General features: G+C 41.1%; 1 long non-coding RNA gene across 1 annotated transcript; it reads right to left on the bottom strand.

Annotated features, from left to right (window-relative positions):
• Window positions 1-18,343: 18,343 nt before the first annotated feature.
• On the bottom strand, window positions 18,344-23,633 carry LOC143841824 (uncharacterized). The gene is made up of 3 exons (XR_013232872.1): window positions 23,453-23,633; window positions 21,020-21,090; window positions 18,344-18,550 (listed from the first exon to the last, which is right to left on the bottom strand). It is a non-coding gene; the product is annotated as an uncharacterized LOC143841824 (long non-coding RNA).
• Between the last annotated feature and the right edge of the window lie 432 nt (window positions 23,634-24,065).

Genomic DNA, 24,065 nt, shown 5'->3' with positions numbered 1-24,065 from the left:
GCAAGGTTGTAGTGAGGAGAATTGATTTTTGGTTTTATTGAGAAATGAGCTAAGTGCCTATCTGTAGGATGGGTTGTGAACATCCCTGTGAGTGTTCTCTCTTTCCCTCCATGCTCTCCTTACCTGTGCCTCCTCAGTTTTTCTTTTCCCCCTGTCACTGTCATTTGGGCTCCCTTCTCTAATTGCTATTGAATGACTGGCTTTCATGACCCCTTTGTGAATCATTCTTATGTGTGCCATGGGCAGCATGTAGGGACCTTACCATATTTCACAAGCTGAATGGTTTGATTTTGACATCCCTATTTCTACTTCCTTTCATTCCTGTGAGAAATGAATCCAGAATCACACCAATTCCCTTTGCCACAACTCCGGAATGATAATGCATTTATATAAATGCAAGATAGACACAGAATTGAATCCTTCAATACCTTTAAATTACATTCTGATCCAAAACAATTTACAACATTTCTGTGTCATAGATCTCTCATACATCAGCTTAGACTCTTTAAAGCTTATACCATGGACACCTTGTTGTCTTTTTAAAATGTTGAATGCATGTAAAGTGCTGTCAAGTCACAGCCAACTTATGGTGACCTCAGCAAGGGGCTTTCAAGGCCAGTAAGCAGCAGAGGTTGTTTGCCAGTGCGTTCCTCTGATAGTCTTACTTGCTGGTGTTTCTTCCATTTGGAACCTTTCATAATTTCCATACATAAGTTCTTGTGGACAAAGAGAAGAAAACACTTGTAGTGTTCAAAACTGAAAAGAAAGGGTAACCACTATGGACCAATTTCACGATAATCTTTTCTGTGATGGAATCTTGATTCTGAAGTTATCTTTTAAATATGGAATCCTCTATGTGAATGAAAAAATATAGTATAATTATCTCTACATTATATTTTTAAGTTATGTAGCAGTAAACACTTTATATTGAGCATAAGCATAATGTTTTAAAATTCTATTTTACCAACTTTCCACAGAATTATAAAAGAATTTTCAGATGAGAGAGTTTGGGATTCAACTTTCCTCTCTGTATAAAATGTATACTACAGATTTCTTTGTGGGGTACTTAGACTGGATAAGCCTTACAGCATTTCCCCATAATAATACAGTAGTGTCTACTTAATTGGTCCCCTGATAAATATCAAGCTGACTTAATGGGGACTATTGGCAGGAAAAAGATTCAGTGCAATGTATTGCAGTGTCTCTAAACAATGGTTAAATGGCTCAACTAATCTGTTTAAATGGCTCACCTGTTGGTATCTAAAAGCCCTTTATAGTAGTTTGCAAGTGTGAAATGTTATTTTCTGAAATAAACTTCCTTCTGTGTAGTCCTTTACATACCCTATTCTGCTTACCTGCTATGTTTTAATGGCTAAATTAGATCCGTCCTTAATATAGATTTTCTTTATATTGTTATTTTTAAAATTATGTTTCAGTGCACTTACAACCATGAGTCTTGGATAATCAGCCCAACTGTTAATGGACACAGTTTAGGTTATGGGCAATCTCTAAGCCAATTAACAGGATTAAGTAATGACCTTCAGTAAGCACCAACAAGTAGGCCAAATGGACACACTTAGCGAGATAGAGATGCCACCATTTGCTTCTTAGAATTGCTAATTTGAAAGGCCACCTTGTCTAGCCCCCTGCTGCAGTAAGGACCTGTCCACATACCAGGTCCCTGATGATGAACTCACATAGGCCACAGCCTTAAGTTTCCACAAGCTGAAAGATGCCAAGGTATTTGCAGAGCTACAGGTCCTATTGACTCAAACAAGGTCATCATTGAAAAACAATTTGATCTTGCTGGCCATTTTTCATGATTACTGGTTGGCTTAACACATCCTTATCTATGGTTCCTCTGTGTATTTGTGAAACAGCCTGGGGGGTGGAACATATCTGGCTGTCCAAGTTGGAATAGGGCAAATTAGTGTGCAGCCAACAAAGCTGTCTGCCCCCTGATTGGGTCTGCCCCTGGACTATAGCCTCTTTGCTCTCAGACACACCCCAGTGCCTGGAGCCAACAGCAGGTAAGGGGAGAGGGCCCTGGGCAAAGGGTGATGGTGTAGAGCCTGCTAACAAGCTGGCTAGACCCCGCCTGCCCACTTGATCCAGCTGTGAGCTGCAGCCCAAAGCCACCTTAAGCTGCCTGGCCGGGGGGCAGGGGAGGGGACCCTTTCAAGGCCCTTTTTAGGAATGGGCTTTGAATCTAGTAATGAGATGAGATTATTTTGCATAATTGTACATTGTAGATTATAATAAATAAATAAAACAAATAAATTACTGCTCTAGTCTGAAATTTACATTTTCTACATTGTCACGTAGAGAAGCCCTGACGTCAACTCATTTTCTATACTCTGATGTAACTGGACTACAGCTAAAAGCAGAAATATGTGTCTCTGATAAGTGTCTTGGATGACATTTTACTATTTACTACTGATTCTGTGATTGCAGTAGCCACAAGAAAGTCCACTTTAATGCTTTCACCATGACTCCTGTTCCAGAATCAGAATCACATAGAGGTGGAAGAGACTACAAATGGCCATCCGGTCCAGACTCCCACTTTCTTGGGGATTTTAAAATCACACACTCCTGACAGTGCTCATCCAATCTCCTCCTAAAAACTTGCAACGAAGGAGATTCTATCACTGTCCAAGGCAGCATATTCTATCTATGAACAGCTCTCACCATCAGAAAATGCTTTCTAATATTTAAGTGGAAAATGCTTATTCCTGTAATTTGAATTCATTTCTAAGCAAGTTGGCCCTCTCTTCAACATGTCTACTCTTTATGTAGTTAAACACAGCTATCATATCATCCTTTGCCCTCTTCTTCTCCAAGCTACACATACCCAACTCTCTTGACCTCTCCTCATGAGGCATGGATTCCAACCCTTCAACCATCCCAGTCAGCCTTCTCTGACCATGTTCCATCTTGTCAATATCCATGCTTGGCAGAGATTTGTGAACATTGCTCACCATGTATTCTACCACCCTCATAATAATTTTATGATATCATTTCTAATTTTAAGCTACCTTGAATAGGACTCCAGAGCGATGGTATATAAATGTCCTATACACATACATTGGGACCACCATATTTTGAAAAGTTAAAAAGAGCACACATTTCCCAACAGGCTACTTCAAATAAGTGATCACTATGACTAATCTCATTTTAAATACTCCTGTTGCGACAAACTAAGAATATTCCTGCAAACTAATAATAATTGTGATAATTGCTACAATCTAAGAATATTCCTATGAGCCTCTTGTGGCGCAGAGTGGTAAGGCAGCCGTCTGACAGCTTTGCCCATGAGGCTGGGAGTTCAATCCCAGCAGCTGGCTCAAGGTTGACTCAGCCTTACATCCTTCCGAGGTCGGTAAAATGAGTACCCAGCTTGCTGGGGGGTAAACGGTAATGACTGGGGAAGGCACTGGCAAACCACCCCGTATTGAGTCTGCCAAGAAAACGCTAGAGGGCGTCACCCCAAGGGTCAGACATGACTTGGTGCTTGCACAGGGGATACCTTTACCTTTACCTAAGAATATTCCTAACATTCTAAACATAAAAGAGGACATTTTCATCAGGTTTTTTTTAATGATCCCAAATGAGGATAGGCATCAAAGGAAGAGGACATGTCTTCATACATATACTGGACCATCATAATGCAGTTTAAAAACCAGTCCTGTAAACTATACAATGAAAGACAACCTGTCTTGTGTGCCAAATCTGTTTGATGTAGATGAGGATATGAAGGATTTTTAAAGCATAAAAGTACAATGGGATATGCACAGAAGCAGTTCTTAAATCCTGGCCTAAAAGTCTGAGCTATTCAGGACAATCACTGAGATGAGATGTTTTAATATCACTGTATTTCTGAGCTTCTGACAAAATTCCATTGGGATATATTCTATTTCATTATAGTTAATTTTTTAAATGCATGCCTTCATATTCAGAGGTCTGCTGATTTCTTTATCTATTTACAAAAAAATCACAGCTAAACAAAAAAAGCACTTCACTGGATACAACTGCAATTCTAAGCAGAGTTGTGCCCTTCTAAGTCTACTGAATTCAATAGTCTGAGAAAGCTGCAACTTTGTTTACTATTACACTGTGAGGCGGCAAAGAAAACTCATTGGGAAGAACCACTGGAAAATGTATTAGTGAATGACAGGGCATCAAAGTTTAAAACACACACACACACACACACATAAACCCTACAGGACTTTTGCTTTCTATATGTTAACTGATACATATGAAACAACGTTCAGGTGCCAGCATGAATAATGGCCGAAGAAGCTATTTTTACACACCGTTGGAGATAGAGGTGCTGAGTAGTAGATGAGGAAAGTGGTTGTGGTCTAATATATCCAAGACTCATTGGTTTTACTGTGCCTCATGCAGTAAGGAAAATTAAAATAAATCCTCATAAAAATTACATGCTGGTTGGAACTGCAGAACATGGATCTGCACTTTGCTGCCTTTTTATATGTTGCATGTGGTTCAAGATGGCCGGCATGGGAGAATTGGTTTACAGCAAGTTCAACCTGCTTCCCTTTGTTTTCCAATTGGAGAGGGAGGAGAAGTCAGTCTTAATGCTCACTCCCAAGTACCTAACATACAATCATCTTGGTTTGTTGTTGTTGTTGTTGTTGTTGTTCTACACTGCCTTTTCTCTCTCCTCTGACGTCAATAATCTCTGAACATCTGGCATGCCTCCTTTACTTACAACAATGAACATATCCAGGGACTTAGCTTATCATTTGTTTCAGCTTTGTTTTTTTATTATATACTAAAAACTATATTAAAATACAATTACAGGCCTAGATTAAACTGATGAAAGCCAGAGATGCAAGATGAAGCATTATCTTTCTTCCTTCATGATTACTGGTGACTGACAAAACAAGAGGTTAGCTGAAAGGTGTCATTCCTGCCAGCTTCTGCTCTGAGTTGCATAGCTTTTGTGATTTTTGAAAGGTGTAGAAAGACAGAACATAAAGGTTGTAGCTGGTTCCTCACCTCCCCACCCCAATACACACACATATACAGACATGCACACTAAGGGCATTTCTACACACGATAAATGTAGTGTAAGGTTTGCTGAATGTAGGTGGAATATTCTGGCCCCTTCACATGACATCGCCTACATCCAGCATCTGGGCAGCAGCCAGCTCGCTACATCCTCCATTTTAAAGCCTGACTTTGGGAATCCCCAAAAGTAGATTCACCATCCTAAAAAGTGCAATCCACTAGTGTACAACCAGCAGGCAACCAGTGGAAAGGAGTGATGGTGTGTATGTTTGTACCACCCACAATTAATTTGCCTGGATTCATTGGGGAGTGGCTGGGAGCTCACTGGGAACCTTTCAGCCATTTTGAATGACAGGGAAGATCAGCCTCCTTCACTGTGCCCCCTGCTTTCCACCAGTGTTTTGTTTTTTTTTTGGGGGGGTGGCTTTAAATAATGTAGCAGTGTGTTTCTATAGAACTCAATATACATTGCTACGTGTAAGTCTCAAGTAAAAAAAAATGGGGGCGAGACCAACAAACCACCAATTGGTTGGCTCCATTGATTGGCAGGCCGAGGAATGGTGAGTGAAATAGTGCATCACTCTCTCATTTGCTGTTGTGCAGCAAGTGTGAAGGGGAAGACATGGCAGGAAGGCTTTGAAGTTTAGAAGGGAGGAATAGCGTGATTTAATATCAAGCTATTGCAGATCACAGGCATCTCACCATTTTGACCACTGTGAGGAAATGCCCTAAATTTTCCTGTTTACATAACAGATAGGATGCCAGTTGTTTAGCCATTTTGGCATATGCCTTAATCAAGAAGTCAGATATTCCAAAATACAAGTTATAATGCAATCCAATGCACAATTACCACAGTCTATGACTTATAATTTAAATAAGTGTAGACTGCAGAAATGCCCCATAAGATTATGCTGTCAAATAATACATTTCAGTCTTAATGTATTCTAATAGTTATATTGCTATATCATATGGAACAATAAACTTCTTGGTCCCTGATAAGCAGTACTTTCTACACTTTTTATACGGTTATATGTTTTTGTCATTTCTTTGTTTATATATATATTATATTTCTTTGTTATTATATTAATTTCTTTGCTACCTATGGAAAAAAGTCCACCCTTTTCCTACTTTTATTTTATTTACTATATTTAGCCCAGAGTTGCCTACATTTTTCTCCCCCTTTCCACATTATGAGAAAGAATGACTGGTCCAAGATCATACAATGAACTTCATGGTTAGAATGTGACTTGAACGTGGTTTCATCCGAACTACTATTTCATATCAGCTCTTAGTAGGTCATTCAACTATATATTGTTCCTGTTTTAGATGGTTTATACACTGGAGGTTTCATGCCAGGCTGCAAGCTGGAGTATTAGTCATGGCAGGTTGCTCCACCTCTTCCTGCACCCACACAAGGGAGTATTTGGCCCAGTGCACCTCATCTGCCTCCGATTTGTGCTCTTGCGGCGCAGAGTGGTAAAGCAACAGAATGCAGTCTGAAGCTCTGCCCATGAGGCTGGGAGTTCAATCCCAGCAGCTGGCTCAAGGTTGACTCAGCCTTCCATCCTTCCGAGGTTGGTAAAATGAGTACCCAGCTTGCTGGGGGGTAAAATGGTAATGACTGGGAAAGCACTGGCAAACCACCCCGTATTGAGTCTGCCATGAAAACGCTAGAGGGCGTCACCCCAAGGGTCAGACATGACCCAGTCCTTGCACTGGGGATACCTTTACCTTTTTATGGGAGCTGGCGTAGTGAAGTTCCCAGTGCATAAACGGTCTTAGTGTGTCCAGTTAAAGACAATGGAATCATCAAGCCCCCCTCCTCCAAACAAGGAATAGAGAAAATTGCATTTTACCCAGACTGGGGAGGAAAATAATAATGAAAAAGAATATCAGAGGAAGAATATAATATTGTGGTAAAGGCATATGAAAAACAAAATCTCATTTACCCCTACTTCAAACCTGTTTGCATTCAAGACTAAACACATGATATTTATTATGCTACTCCCTCCTGGTTTAATGTTTTAAAGTAAAAAAAAAGTATGTGATCTCTAGCACATAAATTCCAATTTCATCAAGGAATGACCACTCAAACTGGTCATTTTTATTGCTCTTCCATATGTGATTTGTGTAGTGTATAGCAACATTTAGCAATGTGTCAGTAAACAGAAATTATTATGGGGTTTGACAGCTTTTGAAGGCAGCAGTTAGCAAATTTGAACTATGAGGTGATCTCTTAAATGATCTGACAGAAAATTATATGTATGCTTTTCCCTCAAAACATTTAAAATTCTGAATTGTTTCTCTATGAAATGAAGTGTCTATTACTCGGGTGGGGGTGGAAGCTAGATTTATTCCATCACTTATTAGGAATAACATTTGACTCCTGTGTTTATTACATGAAATGTCAACGAGGTTTTACCCTTATGTTTAAAAGCAGATTGTTTTTTATGGCTCCACAGAGAGCTTCAATAGAAGATCTCTTACTAATGGAATGAATTTTCATTACTGAATGGTTAAAACTGCAACTAAATGTTCTTAGTGGAAAAAGATATTTCTGTGAAGAATTGTTCCTTGCCTATGGTAGCTTTAAGTATAATGCTGGTTTTTCTAGAAGAGATCTTTTGCCTCCCTGCTCTGAAGACCAACATGTTAAGGACTGCAGCTCACATGCATAGGTTTCCCTCTGGTGAAGATGCTCCAGGGGCTTGGGCTTCCTGCCAACCCTAACTCCTGGTAGCCAATAAACTCTGTAGTCCTAAACAGAGTAGCATGGGCTTAGTGTTGGAATTATTATCATTCCAATGTGGTAGCAGATTGCCCAAGCCTTACAATGTAGCAGAGCTGATCGAGTATGTGTGTGTGAATAAGAAACAAAATAACAGAGACTCTCTATCTTTGCAATAACAGAGACTCTCTATCTTTATTATAAGGAACTCCATTTCTAGACAGGATAAAAATATCACACCTATCATGAGGCATGACTGCAAGATGGAAAGATATGGCAAAGTGTTGACAAAGTGTTAAAAGTGGAAGAAACCTTCCCTAAGAGTGGTGATCTACACATTAAAGGGATGCAAGGATGCCCAGTGCCCTGACCTATCTACCTCTCTGTCTCTATGTAGTCTGAGAATAAGAGACATCACAAAGGTCTTCACTTCCAACACTCCCTATCATTGTCTTGTGAATAAGTCAACAAGACTTAGAAGGCTATAGCTCAGGAGGGCATTATAAGGGAAGTATAGACAAAGTCAAAGTTGCTATACTGGAAGAGCTAGTGAACAAGAGCTATTCCCAACGATGAAGCTTTAGAACTCCAGTGACAACTGAAATGTTAATCATCGACATGAAAAGGAGATCATCACTACTGTTAGTGGTATAAAGGCAGCAGAGATGTTGGGGCTTTGCAGTGTTTTGTATTGTGCCACATGTATGATGATCTGCCTGCTGTACTCTGCCTGCTGTACTCATGGTTGTACCTTGGTGCAATGGCCATATCTCAAACCTGGTGGAGTTGAGAAAGGATAAGTGGTATACAGTCAACCCAGAATATAAACTCTACAGGAATGATAAGGATGTTTATGTTGGGGTGATGGCATTCTATATCTGAGAGAGGGTCTAGCTGCTAGCAAATTAGAATGTATAGGCAGTACATGTATAGGTTGGCCTAAAAAGGAACATCATGCCCAAAGAACACTATTGATCCTCTGGCCAGAAATCTAACAGTGATCTAGGGGTGAAAGAAGAAATTTGAGAGGCTTTTAAAGGAGACAATTCTATATGATGACACCGACTTGAACCACATTCTGCTTTGGAAGCTTGCTGAGTCATCATAAGCCAATCACACATTCTCAACCTAGCCTACCTCACCGTGTTCTTGTGAGGATAAGATGCAGGTAAAGATAATAATGTTAGCTGTTTTAAATATATTTGAACTTTAGGGGGAGCTGTAATATATATGGTCTACTGCTCAAGATTACACATCTAATACCTCTCTTGATTTGTTCCCATCCCATTTCTTCTTGTTCTCTCTCTCTCTCTGCCTGTAATTTAATTCTTGTATCCTCAAAGTCTCTCTGCAGTTGGAAGCCTACAGTTAGATCCTTTATATATGGGTACAAGTTAGGGCAAGTTGAAGACTTCAGTTGAAGTCCTCAGTCTTGCTATTACTGGATAGAAGGGGCTTTAAAAGATGCTTGCTTCCTTTATTTTAGTACCCCCCCTCCAAATACCAATCCCAAAGATTGGCTGGAGGAAGACAGTAATGAGTCTTTATTTCACACCTGTTTTTAAGCCCTGCTTTACTTGCACAATTACCTGTTTTGCTACTGAAATGAATAGAGAAAATACCCAGCATATTAAAGAAAACACGATGAGAGTCACCGTTTTCTGTATTCAGCATATCTTGGAATAAGGAGTGGCTTGCCATTGTAATGGAAATCATTAGAATCCACATGTTGTTCTAAACAGTTGTTTTCTGCACTAGCAGCAGTAGTAGACAGCTTAATCACCTCTTTCCCCTCCTCCAATTAAATCTGATTGGACTGATGACTCATTTATAAGGCTGTTGTGTATTTTGCATCCCTTAATTAATTAATTTTTGGTTACCTTATCCAGCTGAGTATATCAAGAACTTTTCCTGCCGACAGCCACACAGAATTTTATTCCTGGCATAAGATAAGTGATAAGCCTTCTCTGGGGGTGTGTGGTTATCATAACTTAATCACACCCTTTGGGGATTAAAAACACTTATCTCTGACTCATGACTTGTAATACCCCAGGGGGGTGATTATCTCGGGAAACTCACAACTCTCTGTCATGCCTAATTGCTTAATTATTATAGCTGTGAGTTCACATTGCAATACAGGAGTGCAGGTTGTGCCGGCACTTCTGTTAGGAAGCCATGATTTTAAGCTTGTGATAAAATCTTCTGTCCGCTGATGCCTTATGTAGACACTTTATATCTGGAACTGCACAGTTCTACATTAATTCTTAATTTTAGCATTGCAATATTCTTTTAGGAGCCAGAAGAAGAAAGTAAATAAAAATACTTTCCTGTGGGTAAATATAGCAAAATATAGCATACTTCTCCCTCCCATATTTCTTATATTTCATGTGTAACACTGTGAACAAGGCCCGCAAGGCACACAGTGAACATAGGGAACTATGTTTTATGTCTTACAGAGCAGTAAACACAGTAGAGGATTTTGGAACATGAGACTATGACTATAGCAAATGCTTCTAAGGAAGCCTTTCTGGGAAAAATCAGGGAGTGCCAACAGGATGAAAGCAGTTAAATCACTCCAGGCTAAAAGACAAAGATGACTCTTCCTGTATTGTATTTTACATAATATGTAGTCACTGACCATTCACTCAATTTGAACATTAAGTGCCCTGTGAGAGTCTGGAACCTTTGACTGAAATCTTCCCATTCTCCCCAAAGCCCCTGCAAAACACATGATTTAGTTTCACACCTACAGTTTTGTAATTTCTTGTGGCCCTTTAGTCAGTTCTATAGTTTTTTCCTGACATGCTACCCAACTCTCAAGGATGCCTTTATCTTCTGCCATCTTTTGTTTAATGAAAATAACTAATTTTATGCTATGGGCCAAAAACTGTATAACTGGCCTGGCTTTATAACCAATAATTGGAGTCAGATCTTGGATACCAATGGGACAGTCTCCCAAACACACACTGGATCCCTCCCTCTGATTTATTTACAGAATAGGACTAGTAATCTTTGCTCTCCCTCTTGATCTCTCCCCACCCCCATTTTCCACTTTGGGGTTGGGGAGCACTGAGGGGGGTGCTCACCTAGGATACCCCCATTGCTTGGGTTGGAGGCCATTTGTCGTCCAGATCCTGCATATCTGAAAAACCACCTCTCTAGCTATACCTCCCAGAGAATGCTTCGTTCTATAAATACCAACCAGTTGGTGGTCCCTGGCCCCAAAGAGGTAGCTTTGGTCTCAAGCAGAGCTAGGGCATTTGCCGCTCTGGCCCCTACCTGGTGGAATGAGCTCCTGGAACATATCTGAGCCCTGTCAAAACTGGCACAGTTCCACAGGGATTGTAAAATGGAGCTCTTGCACTAGACCTTTGGTTGGGGCCAAAGCTAAACAAGATCTATCTCTTTCATGGCCCCACCCATCCACCTAATAGCTACCAAATTACTGCCAGACTCTCTGAGGGATGAGTTGCCATTGCTGATTTCAACCTGTTGGTGCCAATGACTTTTAAAATTAATTTTAAGCTTAAATTTTAATTATTTTTACTTTTGTATTTAAAATTTTATGTTGTATACCATCCTGAGCCAGTCTCCTGGACAGGGCAGTATAGAAATCAAATAAATAAATAACTATAAATGAATAACTGGATTCAGGGCTCTGTCTCTTGGCCTTTCAGAGGAGCTTTGTCACTGGGTGCCTTGAGTGAAGAACCACACACTCTCCTTCTCATCATGAACACCATGATGTGCCATGTGAGGAAGAATGGGTTCCTCAGCCAAAGAACCAATTAACTTAAGTATTTTGCCTCTGCTGTTTTCCAATCTACTTAAAATTCCTAAATATATCCATTTTTGGGGGGGGGGGATTTTGTTGTTTTTCCTGAGAAAACCCGGATACATCTGAAAAGCTGAAATATCCCCAGAAAATACCAATAAGGTACTTTTCAGATATATTTTTGGCTTGCATAGATCTGAATCCATACCCCATTTAATATATATATATATATATAATAGGCTCACTTTCAGTTAAGTATTTGATAAGGTTCCACATGATATTTCTGTTGAAACGTTGGTAAAATGCAGTATGGATCCTTATTCTGTCAGGTGGATCGATAATTGGTTGACAGATCGTAACCAAAGGGTAGTTGTTAATGGTTCAGCATCCTCTTGGAGAAGAGTGACAGGTGGTGTACCCCAGGGATCTGTCCTGGGGCCTGTGTTGTTCAGCATATTTATAAATGATTTGGATGAGGGTTTAGAGGGAATACTTATTCAATTTGCAGATGATACTAAATTGGGTGGGGTAGCAAACACAACCGAAGACAGAATCAGAATACAGGATAGGCTCGAGAAGCGGGCTTAACTGAATAAAATGAAGTTCAATAGGGACAAATGTAAAGTTCTACATTTAGGTAGGAAAAACCAAATACACCAATATAAGATGGGGGAGACTTGTCTTGGCAGTAGCAAGTGTGAAAAGGACCTAGGAGTCTTAGTAGACCACACATTGAACATGAGTAAACAGTGTGACTCGGTGGCTAAAAGGCAAATGGGATTTTGGGCTGTATCAAATGTATGAGTATCGTATCCAGATCACGGAAGGTAACTATACCGCTTTACTCTGCTCTGGTTCGGCTTCACTTGTAGTACTGAAATGTTGGGAGAGCTTGGTCTGTTTAGCCTGGAGAGGAGACGACTGAGAGGGGATTTGATAACCATCTTCAAGTATTTAAAAAGCTGCCATATAGAGGATGGAGCAGAGTTGTTCTCTCTTACCCCAGAGGGATGGACCAAAACCAATGGGATGAAATTAATTCAAAAGAAATTCCGTCTCAACATCCAGAAGAAGTTCTTGACAGTTAGAGCAGTTTCTCAGTGGAGCAGGTTTCCTCGGGAAGTGGTGGATTCTCCATCTTTGGAAATTGTTTAACAGAGGCTGGATAGCCATCTGATGGCTGATTCTGTGAAGACTTAAGGGGGTGGCAGGGTACAGTTGATGAGAGATAGGGTTGTGAGTGTCCTGCATAGTGCCAGGGGTTGGACTAGATGACCCAACTCTATTATTCTATGATTCTATGATTCTATTTGTATAATGATGGCTGCCAGGACAAGCCAGGACAAACCCACTTGTGTGGTAGGGAACCCATGAGGACAAATAGAGGGCACTTTACTTCCCCAGTATCCTCATCTCTGCACTGTTCCTTTTTTGCTCCTGTCATTGATAATATCCCTTCTCATTCATCAACCTACATTTTATCTCCCTTGCATCTTCAGCTATATTTATTTATTTGGATTGGATTTTGATATTTTACTGTCCACCACTCTGTTATACTATGTTGTTCTAATATGTTTTAATGGGTTATTTTAAGGTATTTTATTGATTTTGTAAACCACCACTCCCAGTGTTCACTACAGCTGGCATGAAACTGCTCCCAGTATCTCAGAGCAGCTCTCCATTTCTGGCACTGCTGTGGATAGCTCAGAACAGCTCTTGTCCACTATTGCAATCAGGCCCAGAGCAGTTCCCAGTGTCTACTGCTATAGCTCCTAAAGTCTGGCGCAATTCAAATTCCCCCCTCTCCATGTCTAGGTCTCAGATTGTTTTGCAAACCTAGACAGGATTCTTTGCAGAAATATGTATTGAGCATTTGTGTGGCCCCAATCCATAAGGTAAAAGGTAAAGGTATCCCCTGTGCAAGCACCAAGTCATGTCTGACCCTTGGGGTGACGCCCTCCAGCGTTTTCATGGCAGACTCAATACGGGGTGGTTTGCCAGTGCCTTCCCCAGTCATTACCGTTTACCCCCCAGCAAGCTAGGTACTCATTTTACCGACCTTGGAAGGATGGAAGGCTGAGTCAACCTTGAGCCGGCTGCTGGGATTGAACTCCCAGCCTCATGGGCAAAGCTTTCAGACAGCTGCCTTACCACTCTGCGCCACAAGAGGCTCTTCTGCGCCACAAGAGGCTCTTCTATAGATCCATAGATGTTAGCTATCTGCAGGGAAGTCAGACTTCACTTAGATATATAGATGATACATATGTCAGTCATATATTCACTTGAGAATATTTTCACTATTCAACATTTTAGGATATCCCTAATGTGTATTAACATATTGTCTATAAAGTAAGTAATCTCTCTCTCACTCCAAGTTTATTTAAGCATAAACAAATGACTCACAATTGACCCATAAAATTAATGCCACAGGAAGAAGATGTTCAATTAATTGTTCTCCATTTTAAAAAGTAAACTATACATTAGTTTGGGATACTGGGAATGCAAAAAGGAGATGTGAGCAGCATAAACTCAAAGTTTTAAGGGATGTTGTTAGATTATCTTTCTGGCAAGGTAGTATATTTGTGATCAAAGTTGACATTGGCAGCTATGGGAAAGAGATAAAGTACTTAGACATCTTACGGAAAAAGATGAGAGGAAACCAACCCTTCCTCCCTCTTGCCAGTTTTCTGCGGAGGGCATTTCTAATCTTTTCCCCTGTTGTTGGACTTGATGTTGGAAATGAACTTTAAATCAGCACTGAGGCTATTACCCCTCCCCCTTCCAAGTAAAGGATGGTTTAATCCAGCTGCATGTTTTCATTCACCATTGGCTGGATTGAAAACCAATCCAAGCACTAAAATATAATCAGGTATAGCTCTCATCATATTTCATTGGGTTAGGATATTCACTGGATTTGAAGGTAGAAAGTTAGATTCAAGAGAACCAATTGTAAAAAATCTTGTGGTTTTGCTTATTGCATTAGAAAAATACAACATAGCAGAGATTTAAAGGTATATGACAATCCAGATCTATTCACAATGAGGATATTCAAACTATCTTCCATGAGGAGGAAAAAAGAAATCATTGTGCACATATTCTTATAGAGCCATAGAAAATATATTCTAAAGCTTATTAGGTTTTTTTTTTTTAAGAAAACATACTGTGTTTCTACAGTCATGACCTTTTTTGGCGGTATGAATTCTTGTACCAAGAAGCTCAGTTCAACTGAGCAAAGCTGATGGAAAGAAAGGATTTTGTTTGCTCATACTATTTGTAACATTTTTAACTTGTACACCAGCCAGAGAATTTGGCAGAAGGAAGAGTTACAGTAAATAAATACACCTAAAAAAACGAATTACTAACATTTCTGGCAGAGAATTTGGTAGAAGGGAGAGCTGCAGCAAATAAGCACAACTAATAAATTGATGGATTAATCACATTTCTGTATATAGATTTCATTTCAGATCAGAACCTATGCAGGCCAAATTTGTATTGTGCATCGTACTCCTGGTTAGGTGTCACAGAATGGACCCCTCCATCCAACTTGAAATACAAATAGGGACCACTTCCCACTTACAAAAGGGTGTTCAAAGCTCTGGTGTGCAGAAAGGACCATGTCACATACAGCAACATGCTCACAAGTAGGAATGATCTGATATGTCCATTATTCAAAATCTTCTTACACCCTCTTGCCCAGCTGGTCTGAAGGTTTGAGCTTGGGTGTCAGCAATATGCACATGACGCCCAGCTTTATTTCCTGATGGGCAGCCGGCTGGATTCCCTCCCAGAGCAACTTGCCAGGTGTCTGGAAGCTGTGGCTGACTGGTTAAAGCAGAGTCACCAGTTGTTTTTAGCTGTTGTACACTGCCCTGAGATGGCTGGACTGAAAGGAATGGACTTGTAAATCTAATTATTAAAATAAATAAATAAATAAACAAACACACACACACATACTGTATCCCCCATTCTTACCATATCTGTGGCAATGATCAATATACATACAACATACATATATGTGTACATGTATGCACACAAGGGAGAAACAAAGTTGATGGGATATTCAAAAAAACCTAGTCTTATTCTTACACATTGCTTGCTAGTCTGTATAAGGACCTCTAGGTGAGACCCTGTGCTGTAGTGCAGGGTGAGATATTCCACTTCCATTCTGAACTCTTTTCAAATGGCATCTGGTATTGTAAAAGAGGAGGAAGAAAGAGAATGAATGAGAAAGTTCATAGAAACTAATGTTCATGGGAAGCATGTGTTAGGAAAGAGAGTTGGGAGAAACTGGCCATGACAAATAAGAGATTCAACAGAAGACAAGAGAACATCTTGTTTTTTCTTGTTGCAAGATAGTGATTATTAATATTACTAGTAATGAAGCCCGCTGCAACTAATACAGCGGGCGCTAGATTAGGGAGCCCCCGGCAGTCGGGCGGAGCGCAGCTGCCGGGGGCTCCCTTGGCCTGATGCAGCGAGAGGCGCTTCGCGGGCAGGGAACCCCTGGCAGCCGCGCGGAGCGCGATTGCCGGGGGTCGGCGGCCTGACGCGTCAGAAAGCGCAAACTGCGAGCCGCGCGGAGCTTCCAATTGCTTCCTTGTCGGAAGGGCGGGAATCGGCCGGGCCAATCGGCAGGCACAAAGCGCCTGCCGATTGGCCCGGACGATGGTTTGTCCGGAGGAAGGGGACAATCAGGCCCTTCCTCATCACGGACTAATCCCGCCCTAACTCCTCCCACAAAGCTCTTAGCGCTTTATTTAGTCCGAGGCGCCCGCGGCGCCAGGGGCGTGTTAAGGATTACATCTGACCCCTCCCGACTATCACCAGTTTGATAATTGCAGGATCAGTACCATTTTTAGCCTGTAGTGCCAGTCTACAAGCTAGCCCAAGATTCTTCCACTATTGTGAATCTAAAGAACTCTTTACATTTTTTATTATATTAAAAACTATCTTGATGAATGGCTAGTTAGGAAAGTATTAGAAAGCAAGCTACAGTCACCATGTCATTTTTTGTCACTTCATTAGCTAATCCATAATATAAAGGGCTGTCACCTTAATATAGGATATCGGTTGATTAATGATCTGACATGCAATAGATTAATTGAAATAGAATCAATTGAACAATGCTATTGATTTAAAGTAATGAACAATTTAATTAATTGATTACATTTTAGCAATTCAGAATATTGCTACAATCTCAATTTCTTTTACTTTTTAAATATATGTTTATTCTTCTTTCTGCCATGGTGCTCAGGGCAGTGTTCTTGCCCCTTAATCAGCATAACACTAACCACTATGCTACATGGGCTGAATATAATATGAAAGAAAAGGTGTGGGGTTCTCTCAAGAAATCACAATTCAGAAAACAAAAGCTACCCCCAATTGTTAGGGGAAAAAACCCAACATTTAGTATTTCCTTTTATCATCAATTCTGGAAAACAACTATTTCTTATTGCAGTTGCATATTAGTGCCAAAATATTTTTAATGGCCAATTTTAAATCTCATTAGAATTTTGTATCTGAAATATTACATTATCTCCACTTGCCAATCCTCCCATGTTGGCCAAAGATATCTTACTTGGGGGAAAATTTCTTTCATTTGTCTTCTTTTCTGTCCTGACATTTGATCATTTACCTTTGTCTTTGTAGTTAGTGTAATTCGTTGACATTTAGTGGCAGTCAGGTTAAGCTATGGAGGAACCTGCCAGATCAAAAGGAAGCACCATGGAGTATGACTCAGTTTCTTTGCAAGCCAATGACGTTAGCTTTTGCCAGACATCTCAGTTCAGGAGAATAGTAAACTGCCTTTTTGATCTAGCAAGCTCATCTCTGAGACCATTTCAGAAGACAGCCATGTTGGTCTTCAGTAGAACAGTTAGGCTGCTATTATAGGCTGGGGGAGGTTTCTAGTTTTTATTATTTTTTTTGCTATCATTATTGTTTTATGATACTGTCTGTACTTTATGTGGATTTTAACTATGTTGTACACCGCCACAAGCCAGGCTGGGTTGTACTGCAAATTTATCAATATCTGCAAAATCATCTGCCTTGCAAAGTCCAAGATGCTATTTGACAGCAGACCTGTTTGTTAAGACTCAATGTTGAATTCAACCAGATTTCTGTTGGAGAAGAGGGATGCAAGTTTCCCAATGACCATACAAAAATGCTAGGCTGGGAATCATGGGATCTGTCTGTACAAAATGCATATGTTTTAAGGTATTTACTAAGGAGAAGTAACCAAACTGAGTGAAAAAAGTTGGCTGGATCCTCCTTTGCCATGTAGAGACTTTCCATACAGCTTCAATAACTTCCTGAGGAAGTCCAAAGAAAATGCATAACAAAGGAATGGCATGAAACAAAACTTGTAGAGGATAGAATTGCTAGAACATATGTTTCATTAAATCTAGAATCAGGCAGAAGGAACAAGTGGAAAGGCTGAAGAGAAATCCTAGTGAAAATCTGCACTGTTGCTCTCATTCAAGAGAACATAATCTGAAGACCGGTTGCTCAAGTTTGCAACTAGGTAAGGGTAAGAAATTCGGATTCTTGCTGATGAATCAGAAACTCACAAACCACCCCAGGACCCACGTTCCCACCAAAATGCAATTGGAAATGACAGGATAACCATGACAGTAGTTCAGGCCAGTTTGCACTATAGTGATTTATTGTGTGCTTGTGTTTTTAACCCTTCTGTGTTTCTCTCTCCATTCTTTTCCCCGGAAGGATTTGAGGCTAACAATTGTTGATGGATGATAGCAGCCTCCCTTTCCAACCGCCACATTCTTCACATAGGAACAACTTGCTTTGTTTATTGAGGTTGCGGCTCCAATGAAGAGGTTCTATTTGCAGACAATGCCGAGGCTCCGACTCTGAACTGTCATATCGAACCTCCTTTGGTGCAGTGTAGAATCCTTTTTGGTGGTGGTTGTTGTTTTCCAGCAGAAAGTTTGCATCCATTAGCTTCCAGGATTGCAATTAGTGTTTTGGCCAAACAAAGAGTCAATATGATGTCATGTCTAGACAACATGTAAATTAATATGAAAGCAACAGAGTTACAAATTCTATACTAATACAAATTAATCTGAATTAAGTTTAATCCACAGTTATTAACTGATTAAATGTGGCTGTTGGTAGCTACAGGGTGCTGACTTCCATCTGTGTTTATTAGGGGCACTGCTTAATCGCTGATTCTGTATAGGCAAATATTTAAAGCACATGTCGTTTTATGTTGCCTCTGTTCATTCAGTGGAAGATCTAAAGATGCAAATATGAGCATCTGTTTTTTTTTTTTTAAATCCTGTAAAAATAGTTTCTTGGATGTCATAATTAGCTTGGGTTAGAGGGATACCTTCTCTTTTTTTTTCGTGTGGATTCTAAACTGACTGTTTGTCCATATATTGATGATGCACATATGCATGTGAGAGAAGGTAATTGACACTGTTAACATTCATAAAAAAGTCAAGGAAAGAGGAAAAAATGGATTTAAAAATTCTATGGTGGTGATGGCTGTTATTGTTCTGCAGCGAATGGATAACCTGTTGCCAGGAATAAGGATGTACATGTCAGACAATGACCCTGCTCTGGTGAAGTTGTTTACATTTCAGAGCAGGAGAGCTACTAATGTAAACATGAGATGGGCAGATTTGTCTACTGAAATTAAGAATATGTCACTAACAGCTGTCAAGCTAAGGCTCTCAGTCAAATATATTCAGTTGGGAGCTTTTTAAAGTAGAAAAATGGGATTTTATTTTTGGAACAGAAATAAAACAAAATAAAAACTTTTCCCTCCCTTTCCTAGGATGGCTGTAGAAATCATTTTTATGCTCTTGGTAGTCTTTCTTCTTTAGACACCAACAGAAATCCAATTACAAACTGTCCATAATAAACACCGGCAAAACTTCCTCGCCCTTGCATTTTGTACTAGTCCCTCATTCATCAATAAACCGAAAACCCACTCGGATTAATCCTGCTTAGAAAACTGCTAAAACAATTGTGCAAAGCTTTCTTTCTGACTGTTAACTGAGAGCTAGCTCATCAGAAAACTCTCCCTCTGAAAGTTTTGACAAGGCTTTGAAATCTATTATGAATCTATCTTATAGGACGTGTAGCTGGTAATTACAAACTATGTGATATCAAAACCAGGGTCATTGCATTGTATAGACTCTTTTATAGACATCCCACTCATTGCCTTAATAACTGAAGCTGTCACGACAGTGGTCTGTGCCTAGCATGAAGCCCTAAACAATTCTGACAAGCTGCAGCTCATTAAGGGACAGTCATTTTGCTGAAATGTCTATCAGCTCTCAGGGATGTACCAAGATGAATAGGCCCAAAACAATAGCCCCATTTGTTAGAGCAGGAGCTTCTCTAATGCATGATGAGACAATCAAGCCAAGCCGTCTTCAGCACAAAGACATAATTAATCAAATGGACAAATGGTTCAAAAATGGCTCTACTATGTTCAGTAGTGGACAGGGTGTTACCATGGAAACATTGGTGTTTGCATCATGGTTAATGACCATTCTGTACAATGAAGAACCCCCACCATCCTAAAAAGACCCAAACAAGTCAGAGAAGTGAAAATAGGAAAATACCTCTGTAAAATAATAAACAAATAATCCTAATAAATATTTTAAATGATATTCTAGGATATAGTATTACCATATTTCATCTGTGCAACAGAGATCTTCAGTAACACTGGAGATTTATTGGTATGTAATAGAACTAATCCTTTTCATAAGAAAGTGCTAAAATTTGTTAGATAATACCTTCCACCAGTACATTTTGGAAACTATTTCAGGATGTGAACCTGAAGAGTGGTTCTTTGTGTCATAATTCACCCCCATTTATGAATCTGTGAGGTTTTGTTCTGCATTTTATGGTATAGTCTTCATTTTAAAAAGAATATCCCTACTCTCAGAAACTGCCAGCTCCACTAAATTTGTAAAGATGTTGTTATTTCAAAAACTCTAGAATCCATAACCCTATTAATTTTTCCTAACAGTTCATCCACTATCTCCTACCAAACAGACCACATATTTACTGAATGCCCCCGCCCCAGTCACAAATTTTAAAGTTCAGACAGCATTCCAGACAAAGAAACTTAGGTGAATTTATGTTGTATGCAGACAAGGGAGAAAGAGGCTTTCAAAAACAGTGCCAAATTTTATTTAAGCCCAGTTACTTGAGGTTACTACAGTGGCTCCTTGTTTCCCCCCCTTAATTAGGGAACTCACTGCATATATTCTCCTTCCTTCCTTCCTTCCTTCCTTCCTTCCTTCCTTCCTTCCTTCCTTCCTTCCTTCCTTCCTTCCTTCCTCTTGTTATATGGATATGATTACCACCCCCCCAAGAAACAGAAATAAACAGGATATACAGTAATTAATTTTTCCTGTATTTTTTCCCCTTGACAAGACAATTTTGTGTCTAAAAGCACCTGAGAAGAAGAAATCATTACTATGTCTATACAGGAGGAAAGTGCTCACCTGTAAATTTATTTTTGTCAGGTAGTTGTGTTAACCTCAGAGCAGCACTTCTAGAAGAAAATTTGGCAATCCTATGATATAAAGAGATGTACTATGAAACTTATGAAATTAAATAAAGGAACCTTCTGTTTTTCTTTTCCTCTTCAGCCTCAGTGTAACACACTGACATACTTACTAGAAGATACTGCTCTTTACTTGGGGACACTATTATTACTATTACTATTTAATGCAAGGAACATTAACTAACAATGCTTCTGGGCAATTTGCCATCCTGAGTTTGCTCTATCAGGCAAACCCCATCCTCCTCTGAGCTTCAGCAGCTGAATGGCTTCATTACCTTCAAACCAATCTCTTTGTCATCCTATAACAGGAATGCATGGAATGCTAAGGTTGAGCCAGGTTGAGGCAGGGGAGAGAGGATGCCTAGAAGCAATCTTGTCAGTAGCTGCCGTCAAGCAGGCTGCCAGTCCTCCACTATCACTGCCAGCAAGTCGCCGGGAGACATTGGGTCCTACAGAGCATTCAGGAATCCAGTCAGATCCATAAGCCAACCATCATCAGATCCACCTCTAACCCAGAACCAAAAACCAGATTGAGTGTGTGGCTGGCCTGGTGAGTGGGTGGGGAAACCCCAGCACCACCATGGTCAACACCAGGTCGAGCCCACTCCAGAGACCGGTGAATTAGTGTGGACATTGATGTCCCCCAGGATTAACAGCTAGGGGTGCTGCAATGTCCAAGCTGTCATTGCCTCCAGGAGGCTCAGTAGGCCAGTTGGGGGAACATTGGGTGGACAGTAAACCACCCAGATGGCCAAGTTCTCCACTGAACCCCACCCTACTCTGGCACACTTCACCCCAACAATCAACGGCACCAGGATAGCTCTGTAGGAGAAAGCCTCTCACACCGGAATTGCCACCCCTCCCCCCCACACACACACTATGGTGCTGAAACTGGTGAAGTACCACAAACCCAGGCAGGGCCAGATCTTTAAGGGTGACTATCTTGACCTCTCTTGCCCAGGTTTTGGTCACATAAACCAGGTCTATCTCTTGACCTGTGAAGTACTCCTGCAGGGTGGAGGACTTGTTATTAATCAACCTGGTGTTACACAACATCAGTTAACTCCCTCCTAGCCTCCACCATCACCTGTCTGGGGATGAGATAGAGGTTAGAATGGCAGCGAGTGGATCCAGGACAGATGTTCCAATAGCTATGAGAATCCCACAACTGTTGGTCTATTGGACCATAATCGCTCCCTGTTTTTCTCTTGTCCAACCTCCTCACCCCATTTTATCTCCCTTGGCCTGTAATCCATAAGATCCCCGATCCCCTCCAGGCCCTTCCTTCAAGTCCATCCGCATCTGCAAAATCCCTCCAGGTGGCACCACCCATTCTCCCCTCTAGCTTGCAGTAACTAATGCTCGCAGTAACTCAGTAACCACCCCACCCTATCCGCCCGACCCACAACCTTCCCTCCCCACCTCCATACTAATCTTTATACAGCTGTCACTGTATAAACATAAAAAGCTAAGGCCTAAGTGGGCAGAGAGTGGGCGGGGCCAGTCTGGAAGGCGCAAAGTGGATTGCGATTGGGCCCTCACCAGGACAGACCAGAGATCCAGCCAGTCAGGTGGCGTGAAGCCAAAATTCTGACAGGGCCAAAGTTCTGACAGGGCCCTCCCAGCCAGCCCAGCCAGGGGCAATCTGGAGACATTGCTGCCAATCTGCCCCTGACCACCATAGGGAGAGGAGGTCAGTAAGGCTGCCAAGGGGATTGAGAATGGAGGCTTGGACAAGCTGTGCCAGCCCTTTTCACTTTAAGGCTGTTCCAACTGTTGTGTCCAACTGTAGTTATTTCACTTTGCCTCAGAACCCTGACAGAGCTGGCAGGAGGCTGGTGAGTGTACTCCCTCCCCGCTCCCTTCAGGCCTGCTGGGAAGGAGCCTTTAATGACTGAGGGAAGGGAGGTATTTCCAAGAGCAATGCAGGGGAGCCTGAGGGCATGGGTGTGGGCATTCATTTTGAGGGAGGAGGGAACTTTTCCCAAACATTTGGCTGACAGTAGGCCACAAAAAAGCCCCTTCTCACTTAAAATATTGCTCTGGCTGGGGGTTAGACACAGCCAAGCCATGTGTATTTCTTCTGTGTGACTCTCTGAAGATTTGAGGCCACTGCACAGCGTTATTCTGCAGACGTAACTGAATGCTGTTGCGGAGGTTCTTATGTCTCCTGTTTCATCTGCATAACAACCCTGTGCAGTAGGCCTCAACTCTTTCAATTCAATGAAACCTGTGTGGGAGGCCTTAAATGTTTCTTCTCTACCACAACCCTGTCCAAAGTAGCCCTTTCTGCCTGGGGAGCTGATCTTTATACTCCGCAGATGAGCTGTAATTCCAGGAGCTCTCCAGGCCCCACCTGGAGGTTGGTTACCTGTGGACTGGAAATATTCCTGGAGGTTTGGAAGTGGAACTTCAGAATCGTACAATGCCTCAGAGTTCAGCCTTCAAAGGAGCCATTTTTGCATGCAGTTGGGAGGGAGTCCTCCCGGGCTATGGGATATGGCCAGCCGTTACCAGCAACTGTTTGTAGTCTGGGGGGCAGACAGGCAGACTGGCATCAGTCCTGTGAGTCTGGAAAGTGCAGAAAGATCTAAATAAATATTTAAAGCCTGAAACTGTAAATAGTGAATAAGTAAATGGCTGGAGAGACATGTGAACTAAAGTGACTTTTTCAACCTTCGCCTGCCAAATAAAAAAAAAAACAATATAAAAAACCTTAGTAAGATCAAGACTGCTGTGCACAGAGAGACTTCCTTTTAGTCTCTCTAGCTTCCATGTGAGGCTCTCTACCCCACCTCCCCCATGGGGAGTCTGATATGGAGAGAGGACGGGAAGACAATTGGAAAATGCTTTGAGACACCTGAGGCCTTCTGGGTCACTGCGGCTCATTCCCAATTCTCTCAGACCTCTCAAAGCCCCACATCCCTCACAGGTTGTCTATTGTGGGGAGACGAAGGGAAAAGGTGTTTGTTAACCACTTTGAG

This window comes from Paroedura picta, chromosome 7 (assembly GCF_049243985.1).
Source record: "Paroedura picta isolate Pp20150507F chromosome 7, Ppicta_v3.0, whole genome shotgun sequence".
NCBI lineage: Eukaryota > Metazoa > Chordata > Lepidosauria > Squamata > Gekkonidae > Paroedura > Paroedura picta.
The sequence above is the reverse complement of the archived record's forward strand: the minus strand, read 5'-3'. Positions and strand labels throughout refer to the sequence as shown.